Source organism: Lonchura striata, chromosome 4 (assembly GCF_046129695.1).
Source record: "Lonchura striata isolate bLonStr1 chromosome 4, bLonStr1.mat, whole genome shotgun sequence".
In the NCBI taxonomy this organism is placed as follows: Eukaryota; Metazoa; Chordata; class Aves; order Passeriformes; family Estrildidae; genus Lonchura; species Lonchura striata.
Window position 1 is genome coordinate 61,419,901 of NC_134606.1, and position 13,888 is coordinate 61,433,788.

Below are 13,888 nucleotides of genomic sequence, written 5' to 3' on the forward strand. Positions count from 1 at the left end.
GACGGACTTTCACCGTCAGCTTTTCCACCCGAGAGGCAATGATTTCCATATATCAGCAGCCCAGATTGGCTTTCCTCTACGTTGCCAGTTGGCCTTCCTCCACCTTCCCAGCCAGCCCCACAGAGCATTGGCTACTATTTATGAATCAGTATAAAGGTAGAGCTTTGGCCACTTCTCCCTTTCAGCAATCTCCAGAGCCAGCTGAACGGCCTTGAGTTCAGCGAGTTGGCTCGATCCACCTTCTCCTTCGGTAGCTTGTGCAACTTGGCGTGTGGGGCTCCATACGGCTGCTTTCCACTTCCGGTTCATCCCTACAATGCGACAGGAACCGTCAGTGAAAAGAGCGTAGCAGGTCTCCTCTGCTGGTAGTTGGTTGTATGGTGGAGCTTCTTCAGCCCTTGCCACTTGTACCTGCTCCTCATTATCAGTGAGACCAAAGTTTTCACCTTCTGGCCAGTTCGTAATTATCTCCAAAATCCCAGGGCGATTCAGGTTTCCAATACGGGCGTGCTGAGTGATGAGGGCAATCCATTTGCTCCATGTGGCATCAGTGGCATGGTGGGTAGTAGGAACCTTTCCTTTAAACATCCACCCCAGCACCGGTAGTCGGGGTGCCAGGAGGAGTTGTGCTTCTGTGCCAATTACCTCCGAGGCGGCTTGAACTCCTTCAAAGGCAGCCAAGATTTCCTTCTCTGTGGGAGTGTAGTTGGCTTCAGACCCTCTGTAACTTCGGCTCCAGAATCCCAGTGGTCGGCCTCGAGTCTCCCCAGGCACTTTCTGCCAAAGGCTCCAGGACAATCCATGGTTCCCGGCTGCAGAGTAGAGCACATTCTTGACCTCTGGTCCCGTCCTGACCGGTCCAAGGGCTACAGCATGAGCGATCTCCTGCTTGATCTGGGTGAAGGCTTGTTGCTGCTCAGGGCCCCAGTGGAAATCATTCTTCTTTCGGGTAACCAGATAAAGAGGGCTCACAATCTGGCTATACTCAGGAATGTGCATTCTCCAGAAACCTATGGCACCTAGGAAAGCTTGTGTTTCCTTTTTGCTGGTTGGTGGGGACATAGCTGTGATCTTGTTGATGACATCAGTGAGAATCTGGCGCCGTCCGTCCTGCCATTTCACTCCCAGGAACTGGATCTCTCGGGCAGGTCCCTTGACTTTGCTCTCCTTGATGGCAAAGCCAGCTTCTAGAGTATCTGGATGATCCTCTCACCTTTCTCAAACACTTCTGCCGCTGTGCTCCCCCACACAATGATGTCATCAATGTATTGCAGGTGTTCTGGAGCCTCACCCTTTTCTAGTGCAGCCTGGATCACTCCATGGCAGATGGTGGGGCTGTGTTTCCACCCCTGGGGCAGTCGGTTCCAGGTGTACTGCACGCCCCTCCAGGTGAAAGCGAACTGAGGCCTGCATTCTGCTGCCAGAGGAATGGAGTAAAACGCATTAGCAATATCAATGGTGGCATACCACTTTGCTGCCTTGGACTCCAGCTCGTACTGGAGTTCCAGCATATCCGGTACAGCAGCACTCAGCGGCGGAGTCACTTCATTTAAGCCACGATAGTCCACAGTCAATCTCCATTCTTTGTCAGATTTGCGCACAGGCCAGATGGGGCTGTTGAAGGGTGAGTGGGTTTTGCTGACCACCCCTTGGCTCTCCAGCTCCCGAATCATTTTGTGGATGGGGATCACGGCATCTCGATCCATCCGATACTGCCGGCGGTGCACTGTCGAGGTCGCAATTGGCACGCGTTGCTCTTCCACCCTTAGGAGTCCTACTGCAGAGGGGTTTTCTGACAGTCCAGGCAAGGTGTTCAATTGCTTAATGTCTTCTGCCTCTACAGCAGCTATTCCAAAAGCCCACCTGAGTCCCCTTGGGTCTTTGTAATATCTGTTCCGGAGGAAGTCTATGCCTAGGATACACGGAGCATCTGGGCCAGTCACTATAGGATGTTTCTTCCACTCCTTCCCAGTCAGGCTCACCTTGGCTTCCACCAGAGTCAATTGTTGTGATCCCCCTGTCACACCAGCAATGGAAACAGGCTCTGCCCCCACATGTCCCGATGGTATCAGAGTACACTGTGCACCAGTATCAACTAAAGCATCATATTTTTGTGCCAGGCCATCGGATCCACACTGTCCAGAAGATCCGGTTTTCCCGTGCCTCTCCCTGGCTAGAGACAGGGCCCCTCTAACACTGGTTATCATTCCTTTCCTGGGCATACATACTAGAGGTCCTTTTAAGGGGGTCTGACAGATTGTACCCACAAGCTTGGTCACAGGAGGTTGAGGCTACCTTCACTTTGGTGGAACTCCCCCGGTTAGAGTTTCCCTCCTTGAGTTGACGGACCCGTGCTGCTAGGACAGAAGTGGGTTTCCCATCCCACCTCCCCATGTCTTCCCCATGGTCACGCAGGAAGAACCATAGATTAGCCCTTGGGGTGTACCCTCTCTCTCTAGCTGGGGATTGTTGGGCGCTGATTCTGGGGCCTGTGACTCTCACGGGTGCTGCATTAACCTTCCTTATCTCCTCCCTCATCTCCTCTTTAAACTCCTTAATCGCAGCTGAGATATGAGCCTGCACTGGGCCATCAATCATACTCTCATAATTACTAAGTTTGCTGGCAACAGAGCCCACTGTCTCTCGGTGAGCATCAGCATTGATTGTTGCAATGAAGGTGGTGTATTGAGATGGCCCCAGATTTGCCAGACTCCACAGCATTTGTCCCGTACACCTGACCTTGTCGGGGTCATTATTGTGTCGTCCATCCCTCCCAAAGAGTACCTCCAATACTGCCACTTCCCTCAGCTGTTGGATCCCTTCCTCGAGGGTCTTCCAGCACATTCTATGATGGTGCTCCTGCATTCTCTCCCTGTGGACAAACCTCTCCCTGACACTCATTAAGAGCCGCTCCCAGAGAGAAAGGGACCCTGGTTCCCTTACAAAAATCTGATTTATACCCGAGTCCTGGGTCAAGGGTCCCAAGTTCCTTGCCTCACCACCATCCAGCTGCACGCCTGTACCCATAAGATCCCAAACCCGGAGTAACCAAGTAGTATAAGCCTCACGCCCTTGTCGCACAATGTCTTTATGCAGATTACAAAGACTTTCGTACGTCAGGGACTCGGTAATGACAGCAATCTCTGGCTCCCCTGTGGGTTGTGAGGTTCCTCCATTCCTGTCCCTATCTGCAAGGTGCTCTGCTTTCATCTTAGACTTCCTTGTTTCTACCGGGGCCACTGCTGCTGCCCGTGACTGCCTTTGTGGTTCAGCTGGAACCTGGACAGTTGTAACATCTGTGGGTTCCAGAGCTGTACTATTAGACTGTCCCTCCTCAAGGCAAAGGGCCGGTTTCTCACCAGCTGGGGAAATGCACTCCTTCAGCATCTCTTGTATCTCCTTAACTAGAACCCTCACCCAATCTGGGTGGTTTATTTCTGAGGTGGGCTGTGGGGCAGGGTCAGGCTCTGGAGCAGCAGCATCTCGAGTCTCTGGGGTAGTGTCAGATTCTGCAGGAGCATCCCTAGCCTCTGGTGTAGGTGTGAGGGTAGTTATCTAGGTTAATCTTCCCTTATCTCTGAGTGCTAAATATAACAGGCCTATCAGCAACACCACCCATTGTATGATATCATTAGCACTTAGAGAGGATCTTAACCCTTTGAGGACTGGTGGAGCAGACCCAAAAAGATGGTTAAAAGGTTGGGAGAAAGTTTCCACAGGTGCTATTTCCTCGCAGTAGGTACCATTATTAAAGTAACCCCAAAAACATACAGTTAACGTGTGATAGCTATGAATCCAGAGGAAATTAAAGATCCATGAATTCCTCACCCAATTAACCCAGAAGCCAAACTTGATAACAGACACAGTAGCCTTAGTTATAGGACCCATTTTTAGATAAGGGTCTGCAAATGGGAAAAGTATAGCTACGATCACATGCACCCAAACCAAGGTAAACTAGACCACATGGTGATGCTTAAGATGTTTCTACACACAACAAAAAACCAAATTACTTAAGAACTGTTTATCCTTTTTCCCTCTCAATGCCCTCGCGCCCCACCTTGGGCGCCAAAATCTGTCTTGGTTTGACAAGACAGGGAGTCTGTGAAGGAGGACAAAAGCCTCTTGTGCAATGGAGAAGGTAAACCCCCTCCCTCTGAATTACCAGGATTTTTAAATTAAAAGGCTCTCAGGCAAAGATATGGGAATGGGAGTAACAATTCTTTATTAGGATAAAACTAGATAACAATTTAAAAAGGCAAATGCAATTGGTACAAACAAAACTAGTGATAAAGTCCACAACTTGAGGATTCGGGGTGTTGGTAGCAGTCCGGTTGAAATGATAGCTGCTCCTCTTGAAGTGGTTGATGAAGTGCAGATGCAGTGGTGATCTTTAGAATGGAATAGTTTTCTCTGAAGATCTGGTGGCAGTTGGGCCGGTCTTCCTCTGCGCCGGGGCTGCCTCCGAGCTCCGCCACCGCTGCCTCACCGCGCTCCGGCCGCTTTTCTCGGGAGTCCTGCCGAAGGAGCTGCTTCTCTCAGAATTCTGCAAAGAGAGCGAGAGCTGCCCTGTCTCCCTAAAAGGTACCCCTTTATACAAAAAAAAAAAAAAGTGCTTGGCTTCCCCCTCTGGGTGGAGCATCTCACAATGGGATGGTGTTACGTTACCAGCCCTGCAGTGAGTCAGTCAATGGCCCATTAACAAACCATTACTTCTTCGGAGTAAACCATTGTTCTTAGAAGAGATAACAAACCTGCCCAACCTCCAACAGATGGCAAATAGAATACAAGCTTATCTTACAAACTAGGACACTGTACAAAGGCCCTTTTCTGCTGTTAATGCCAACTAGGTAAAGACATGTCTGATGTTACAAGATTAAGCTGATAGTAATTAACAAATTGATGGCAGATCCTATAAAAGTGTCTTTGAGACTTGAGTTGCCATCAGAAATGTTCAGAAAGATTGCCTCTGGAATTTTTTGCCTGGGAAGATACATTTATGCTTACGCTTTGATGGGTTTGTCCTCAGCATTCTCTAGACAATATCTCTGCTATTGGAATAACCTTATCTTTTCAGTTCAGTTGCATCATCTTAGAAGGAAAAGGATATGTTTTAAGTGCATCATCAGAATGATAAATCATAGCTAGAATAAGTGTTCATTTTTTTGTTTTCTTCTTTTTTTTTTTTAATATGAATAATTTTCCAAGGTGGCCTAATAGTGAAAATCCTGGAGGTATCTCACCACAGGGTGCTGTTAAATGTGCCTACCCCACATCTGTTTTCCAGAGAGCAGTTTGCCTTTCAGGGAAAGATTTGTGGATATGGGTGTTCAGGGGGAACGGAGACTCTTTCTTAATGTCAGCCTCAATTCAGACTTAACTGGGTTGAACACAGATAAATTCAGAGTATTAAGAGAGCAAAAGCTCTCTTCAGAAAAATTGAAAGTACTGTAGGGTCCAGCATGTCACTGAGTAGACTAAAGGAGGAAGCTCTGGTTTTAAAATCAAAAAGCACTATGAGAAATAGTGCAGGAATCAAATTTAATGTCTGAATACCACTGATTTCAGAGTTCCAAGCCATCAGAACATTGTGCAAATTCGTTTTCAAAATCCTAATGCCATGTAACAGACCAGAAAATCACCTGTGTTCTCAAAGCAGTACTCTGAGGGTTTTAGTGTATGGCTTTCTGGAATGCCAGTTAGTTGGAGGATTATTATGATTCTCTACATAAAGGAAAACCCTAAGTTTTGGGAAAGTGCAGAACTCCCATGTTTTTCATCAGAAAGGAGAAAAGCAACATCTTGAACAACACTGCAACACAATTCCATGCTGCTGACTGCAGGTGGGTCAGTGGGACTATGCTGGTTCAGATTTCAGTACAGTTGTACTCATCAATTTTACCTTTCTGACGTTTTGTCACAAGCACAAGAGAGGGTTAGTGGACACAACAAAATACAGCGTGCATTGCTAAAGTAATTAATCTGCCAATGTTGTCATGTGATTTCTGATATACCTGAAGGATGTTTTAATTTCCCTTCTTGGCCATAATTATGAACATGAGCATCCTGACAGGTCCATCAAGCCATCCATCACTTTTAGTGTTGGATTTCTGAGCAATTGTCACCCACGCGTGCTGGAAAAAAATTTACTACCACTGTTGTGTGACACTAAATCCAGCAAGACTGTGACATACATCAAGTTTGCACTGTGTTGCAAACCAGTTCACAGGAGCATCCAGCAACTGGAGATGGGGAAAAAATAAATTAAAAATCAGAATTGATTCAGTGTTACTGAAGAAAGACAACCAGATTGGTTGTCCCAGCTTCTGCTCTGCATTAGATCAGATCACTCACCTCAGGTTAATGTTGCACTCGTCCTGCTTTTCTGAATTGCAGAGCTGTAGCAAGCAGCCTTGGAATTGTTCTCCAGTCGGCTGGTGTGACACAGACGCGGCTCCTTTCAGCGAGTACAGGTGAACAGTGACACCTAAAGGCACAAATGTGCTCAAGGCTCCAGCAAGGGCAAACTTCAGCGAGCTCTTCAACCTGTAAATCATCAGCAGCTTGTTGGCTTTCTTCTCCAGCCACACGGACCCTGGACAGTTCATCGTGTACTAAATGGTTTGGAGCATTTCATAGATGCTCCAGTTTTAGGGGCAACGCATAATTCTACTTTTCCAGTAAGTTTTTGTTATTTTTTCTTCACTTTCCAATAGTTTTTATGTATGGTTGAGTGTAAAGGGCTCCCTGTACCACAGGGGATAACAAGAAAGATGGTCAAGTGGGCAGAACTGAGGGGTAGGAGAGAGTGATGCTTAAACCAGTTGGAGATATGGGTAGATTTAGCCACCCTCAGTCTCTTCAAAACTGTTTGGAGACCTGACAGTAAGAAGTCAAAAAGAATTCAGAGAATTACCTTTTATACATTTTTAACTCTCTGGTCTGTGACCAACTAGAAATTACATACTGAAAACTTCTTCCAACAGAGCACGCAAAGCTGTATCCAAATAGACAACTTATATAAGCATATTCCTCTTCCCTTTAGATAGCTCAGCCATCAGACAGCAGGACAGTTGGACAACACTGCTATATTGGGAAATTCCTTTGTGTTGAGTTATTTTGAAATCTATGCTCTTTTTGTTTTCTTTTTGTTTTCCTGTTCACTTTAACACAATGTCATTCTCTGGGCAATTTGTGCCAGTGCCTCATCACCCCCACAGTAAAGAATTTCTTCCCAGTATCTAATCTAAACCCTCCTTTTTTCAGTTTAAAGCCACTCCCCCTTGTCCTATCACTGTACTACCTTGTAAAACGTCCCTCTCCAACTCTTTTGTAGGCCTCTTTAGGTACTGGAAGGGGCTCTAAGGTCTCCCCAGAGCCTTCTCCTCGAGGCTGAGCAGCCCCAGCCTGTCTCCACAGGAGGGATGCTCCAGCCCTTTGATCACCTCCATGGCCTGCCCTGGACTCTCTCCAACAGGTTTTGTGCTGAGCACTCCCAAGCTGGATGCAGCATTCCAGGTGGGGTCCCACCAGAACCACCAAACTATAGAAATCAACCTTGTCCTAATATTAATTAATTAATAATTATTCCTTACCTCTTTAACAACTTCTTTAGCAGTGGAAACAGCCAATGACTACTAGTAATATGCTAAAGTTTCGCTGAAATCTGTACAATTGAACCTGCTGCTCCCACATAGAGCAAACACTGTGACACTTTAAAAACCACACCTCTTGCCAAGTGATACAGCTTTTCATCTTATGCTGTAGTGCATTTATTTATGATGGCTACTCCATCAGCTCAGGAAATGAGTTCTCTTAAAGATAATAGCATTCAGTAATTATGACATCTCTTATTTCACCATGTCAGAGAAGCTATTTGAAATGATGATCACATGCAAATTCCTCTTACATTGTAAGAAGAGTATTACAAGTAAATAAAAATAATATTGCAGCATCAACATTGCAATTTTGCTGTGAGGAGGTAATTATTTGCACTAACTAGTGAAGTCCATGCAAGAAATTCATATTGTCATTGATTTGATGTTTGAGGTGGTCTAGAGTTAATATGCAGGGAACAGGTACATAACACAATAAATACACACAAGAGAACTCTTTTTTTCTTCATAGAAGAGCATTAAGAAGAAGAGCAGTCAGAGTAATAACAACATAGCCACTAACAGAAAAAGTGCAATTCATTTGACAAGCCAAATGAAAAATATTTCTTTACCAATCTTTTTTGTAGAATAGAATCCAGCAAGGCCTGTCTCAGGCAGTGAGTTTCTGTCAGGTGTTTCTTTAAGCAGGAATTATCTGTGCTAGGTGTGAGTTAATTGTATCACAGTGCTTACTATGTTCAAAGGCAAGCTAGAAAAGTAAATTACATTGCATGTAGGCAGCAGCTCATTACAATTAGTGTAGTGTTTGGAGAAAATATCCCTGGAAACATTTTGGCACAATAGCTTTTTTTTTCTTCCTTACAACACAACACTGAAATAAGGGTGTAGACTTGCCCCCAGGCCACAGCAGTGCAGAGGATATTTTATGTTCTCTTCACTCTTTTTAACTGCTGAGGAGAACAATTGTCTCAGTAGTATTAACAAAATCATCTACCACAGTGGCATTTTTTTGCAATAATCAACCCAAATAAAGTGATACACTATTGGACTGATGAGTAGCTGGTTGAAACAGCTCTGACACTACAGGCAATTAGGCTGTTGATGCCATGTTCAGCATTTTGAACTGATGAATAAATACCTGAGAACCTGACAGCCAGTTTCAGTCATCACTCTTTTAGGAAATACCAAATTTAATGAGCATAATGGAACAAAGCAACACCTGCTAATGGGAAACAGTCTCCCTGTAGGCAAGAGGTTGTTAATAATGCTAAATCAGAACTTCACCTTCAGCCCAGGTCAAAAGTTGGTTAAATGCCACATGTGGTTTTGGAGCTCTAGGCTTTTGTGACAGGTATAAGATTACCCCTAAAACACCTACACACAGGAATGCAGATCAGGGTAAGGAAAAAGGGAGAGCTGGGAGTGGCCAACACATTGCCCCACTGTGTGAATACAGGTGTGGTAGTTTTGCACTGCAGAGAGACAGTGGATCCCCCATCATTCCTCTGCATGGCAGGAGGAGTTCTTTGATTCTCTGTGGTGCTCTGAGAACAATTGCTGGTTTGGTGGTTGTGGCCTTTGATGCCAAATAATTTGACTTGTAGGTTTTGCTTCGGTTGGCACATAATATTTTCCCTGAGGTTCAGTAGTGGGAACTGGAATGTTTATTGTCACACAGGCTAAGAACTAGTCCATGCTTTGCCTGTGGGAGGTCTCTTCTGACAAACTCACATGGTTCTGACCTATCCATTAAAAGAGTTTCAAAATTAAAAGACTAAGGCAGGCAGCTCTTAAGGCTGGGAAAGAAAATTACTGTTCTTCAACTGAGAAGGACTTAAAATAGCAATTAAAAGGATTAATGTGACAGTGAAAAAGTATGGGAGGTGTATCCTATAAAGTATCCTTTAAAGTGCAACTCTTTCCCTCCATGTTCTTGACACACTAAAATCTTGTCCTGCCCTTTCAGGACGAGATGTTGCAGGAGCAATGTGAGATGCATTCCGGTCTCCTCCTCATCTCAGCCATGGATGCCAGAGCAGAATAGAGAAAGGGAAATTCAGGTACTTCCTGCAGTAATTTCTGCACCTCAGACCTCATGTGTACATTCTCCTTCACTAACACCACTCACACAGGATCCCATCTTCAAACAAAAACTCCTCCTTCACTGTCTAAGAGGAGATTTGGCTGAACAAGGTCAGAATCAAAGTCAAGCCTTATACCGAGATGAAGCCTGAGAAACTCCTTATCTGGTGAGACTTAAGTGTAATTATTTTCTATAATGTAACTAAATAAATAGCAGCTCAGATGGTTTTGGCTCATTTTTCTTTTTAACTGGTAGTGACTGATTTTTTTCTGTTGTGAGAAGGAGTTAAATGCAGTTTCCCTACAGTAGTATGGTGCAAAAGTCTGACAACTCCATCTTTTTCTCTGCTCCCTGCAGTCCAACCACCACCAAATTTTCAGAAAAGTATAATAATTTCAGAAAATTACTTACATGTGTCTTTCATCCTGAACTAATTATACTTTTTTTTGAAGAAAGAACCAAAAAGGGGCTTGAGATTTAAAACTTTTTCTGTATAAGTAACTCTGTATGTGACTTAAAATAAAAGCAAGTCTTTGAAATCAGAGTCATAATGTGGACTTTCATGCACTTTCACCTCTCAAGCCCTGCTTTGCAAGGGTATCATTATAATCAAATGAAGTGCAGTCATGTTTGGCAATTGCACTCTGGAAAACAGCAAAGCAAATAAAAAATACTTTGTCTTCCAATGTAGATATACTAGATATAGTCAATTTCTGTGCTGTGGGAATACCCTGGCTTGTGGTAGTGAACATTTGACATTATACCGTATTTTCAACCACTTCCTTTACAAGATAATTGAAGACTGAAAAATATAGTGAAGAAGAAAACAATTTACTGGCAGGGTTAACTCTGTTTTGTTTATTTTCAAATACTTTTGTATTGGGGAATGGTATAAAAATGTTTCCAATACTTACTCCAGAGCTTTGATTGCAGCTGGGTTATTTTAACCACTGAAATCCATTTACAACCATAAGTCACTTTCTTTCCTCCAGACATTCTTCATAAATACTTTTTATACAAAACTGTGACTTTATTCAATGAGATATTTGACTAGAATGGAAATAGGAAGTGCTCTCAGTTAAAAAAAAAAAAAAAAGAAGAAAGAAAGAAGAAGAAGAAGTTATTTTCATATTTTATCTTGGTCATTTGATTTCTTGTACTTTTGGTTAGGATACTAGATATAAATTAAATGCCTAGCATTTCCAACAGTTGGCTGAAGTTTCAACACCACCAGGATATTTAACCAGGTTTTATTGTGGGAAATCTGAAACTCATCCTGTATTGGCATAGATTTTTACAAAACTATTGGTGGAAACAGATCCATTATGCAAATGTACAACCTTAAAGTTGTGCTGTTATCCACAGCACCCTGTGATCCCCCACTTCTCTTAGTTAGAAGTGCTACAAATCAGAACATTTCTGTGAACATTGTTTTAAACAAGTTGCAAATTCAGTCTCCAACATTTGGAGCTAAACTTCCCAAGATGGCAACAACTCCACTTAAATCATGTCCAGGAATTCAATCACCTCCCTCTTCCCTACCTGTTTTTATCAGAAATAAGAGATAGTCCAAGGGGTTGAAAATAACAACACTAAGATGTACATTAACATACTTTTGTTATGCTGTTGATGCAAGTATTTTTTTTATTATCCTGCACATAGTCTGAAATAAATTTGCTTTGACCTCCCTGCATTTAAGAATTAGATACCAACTCATTATAAATTATAAAAAGTTAGCTTGCATGCCTACAGAATGGAGAAACAGAGGTAAAGCGTTTGTTATTAACTCATTTATGGATGCTAAAGCATGAAGAAGCCAGTAAGAGAATGCAGGTAAATTTAAGTACAACAAAAGTAAAAGAGGGTACAAAGGAGCTACATTCATGGAAATATTTTGTATGAATAGTATTGTAATTTCAGCAACACCTTTCTGTTTATTTAAACATTGTTACAGGACCATGGGGTTATTGCTGAAAACTGTTCTGGTGTTGGAAGGAGACTGGGGTTTTGGTCACAGCATTCGTGTTAATGGTGTGCTACCTATGCCAAGAGCATGCAGCTTCACTGCAAGTACTTGAAACAGATTATACAGAATATAACCCAGGCTAAACACCCAGTCATGCAGACAGCAAAATATTAGACTGAAAGATTAAATGGCATGCTAATTTCAAATGCATTGTGAGACTGTCTTCTTTAGTTCATTATTTGCTTTAACAATGAAAGAGATGAACAGGGTGAAAAGGGAGCTGCTTTGTTTCCTTCAGACCAGAACAGATGAACATCAGATGCTACAGTCCTTTGTGTAAAGAAATATATTGCAGTCTGCAGCATTCCCAAGACAAAATGAAAAAAAAAATCAGCAGCGTTTCAGATTTCTTTTTTTGAACATTTAACTATTTGACTTGAAGTATCTGTGGAACAGGTTTGCAGTAAAGCAGGTTTCTGAGGCAGAAAAGAGTACCTGCAGTGTTAAGGCAGTTACAAGTGGCCAAGTACATTGATACCTGTTTTTGGATATCTGTCACTAGCTTTCCAGCAGTGTCATAAAAAATACCCTCTGAGCCCCTTCTTGGGTAATAATTACACAACCAATAGTAACAAGGACATCAGTCTGGGATTTATCAGGCATAGTTAATCAGTGCAGCTCCATAGCTTTCATTGTATTTGTGGCAGTATCAGTAAATTAACTTACTTGGACTATCTCCTTTCAGAGAAAAGCCACATTGAATTCCATCTTCTAAAACAGAATAATTCTTATTATGTGTCCTATGCTTAATACCATATTTGAACATCAGAAGTACTAGACAGAAAGACAAATGGCATTGGAGTAGACTAATGCACTTCAAACAACAACAACAAAAAAATCCAGCTTTGAAATTATATCTTCTCTGTACAAAATAGAGTGGATGATGCAACATTTGTGAAAGCAACTCCCAGCCTGAGCAGGACAGAAAAGAGATGGAAAGAAATGATCTGGTGGATGGAAATATACAGAATGTTTCAAGTTGAAAGATGAAATAAATCTGTAGAGAATTACAAATCCATGAGCAGCGATCATTACTTGGGCAAAGAAGGCAACCAAGAATGAAATCCTCTCATCTGCACTCCTGGAGAAAAGAGTGTGGACAAGCCACAGAGCTGTAATCTCCCTGGAATTGGGAATGTTTCACTTCCAAGAACAGATCACATGGACAATGCATGTGGGGCACTACTCAGAGTCCTTTATCTCCAGTGAAGTCTCCTGCACATATCAATTTACACCAGGGAAGGAGGCTGAGCTGCAGGGATGTAATAGGAAACCCCCGCTTGGGTTGGAGTGAGAGGAAGTTAATGCGTGCAACTCAAATGACTGCTGATTTGCTGATGGCTCATGTATTTAGTGTTTAAGATCCCCATACAGGTTGCTTTGTTTCTTAATTTTTGCTTGAGAAAGAGAAAGGATAGCTCTTAACCACAAAGGATTTGAGAATTAAAAAATACCTGACCACAGAGTGAAATTTTGAAAGTGATTCCTTTTTTGCCTTTTCCAAACTACATTATAGACTGCCCTGGTCCTCCCTGGTTTTCCTTTGGTGAGAAAAAACTTTTTTTTTACTCATCTCAGTAACTTTTTATGCACAGTGACAATCAAAGGACTCCAGTTTAAGGCCAAACAAGCAAGAAAATATTGATTTTTCTTACTTGCCATCTACATGTACTTTTACCTCCCAAATTTGTGTTGCCTGCTCATGGAAGAGCAACCACTGCCTTTGGCTTGGGTTTGCAGCCACTTGGTCTGCTGGAATAATGTCAAGGACTCAATACCCGAAGCACACTGGCTTATGATTATTTACACAACTGCTGATCAGATCACTTAAAAAATAATTTCACAGTTTATGTGCAGAGAAATCTTAAATTAGAGGGCAGACCTCTCTGGCTAAACACTTCAGAAACTTTTGAGCAAATGTAGCTCCAATTCTCAGCCTTGTTCCACTACCCAGGTAAGTCTGTTGAATATTTTGACCCTGACCAGCCTACTGTCAAAAAAAAGACCTTTGATTCATATTAAAATTGAGTAATGTCATGTCAGCTTCTCTTTAGAATAAAGAAAAATTACAATATTGGAACCTCTCAGGCTTCTTAGAGAAAATACACTGCTCATATTGGAATAAGGCAGCCATACCTGTAGGGAGTATAAATCTTAAAAAATATT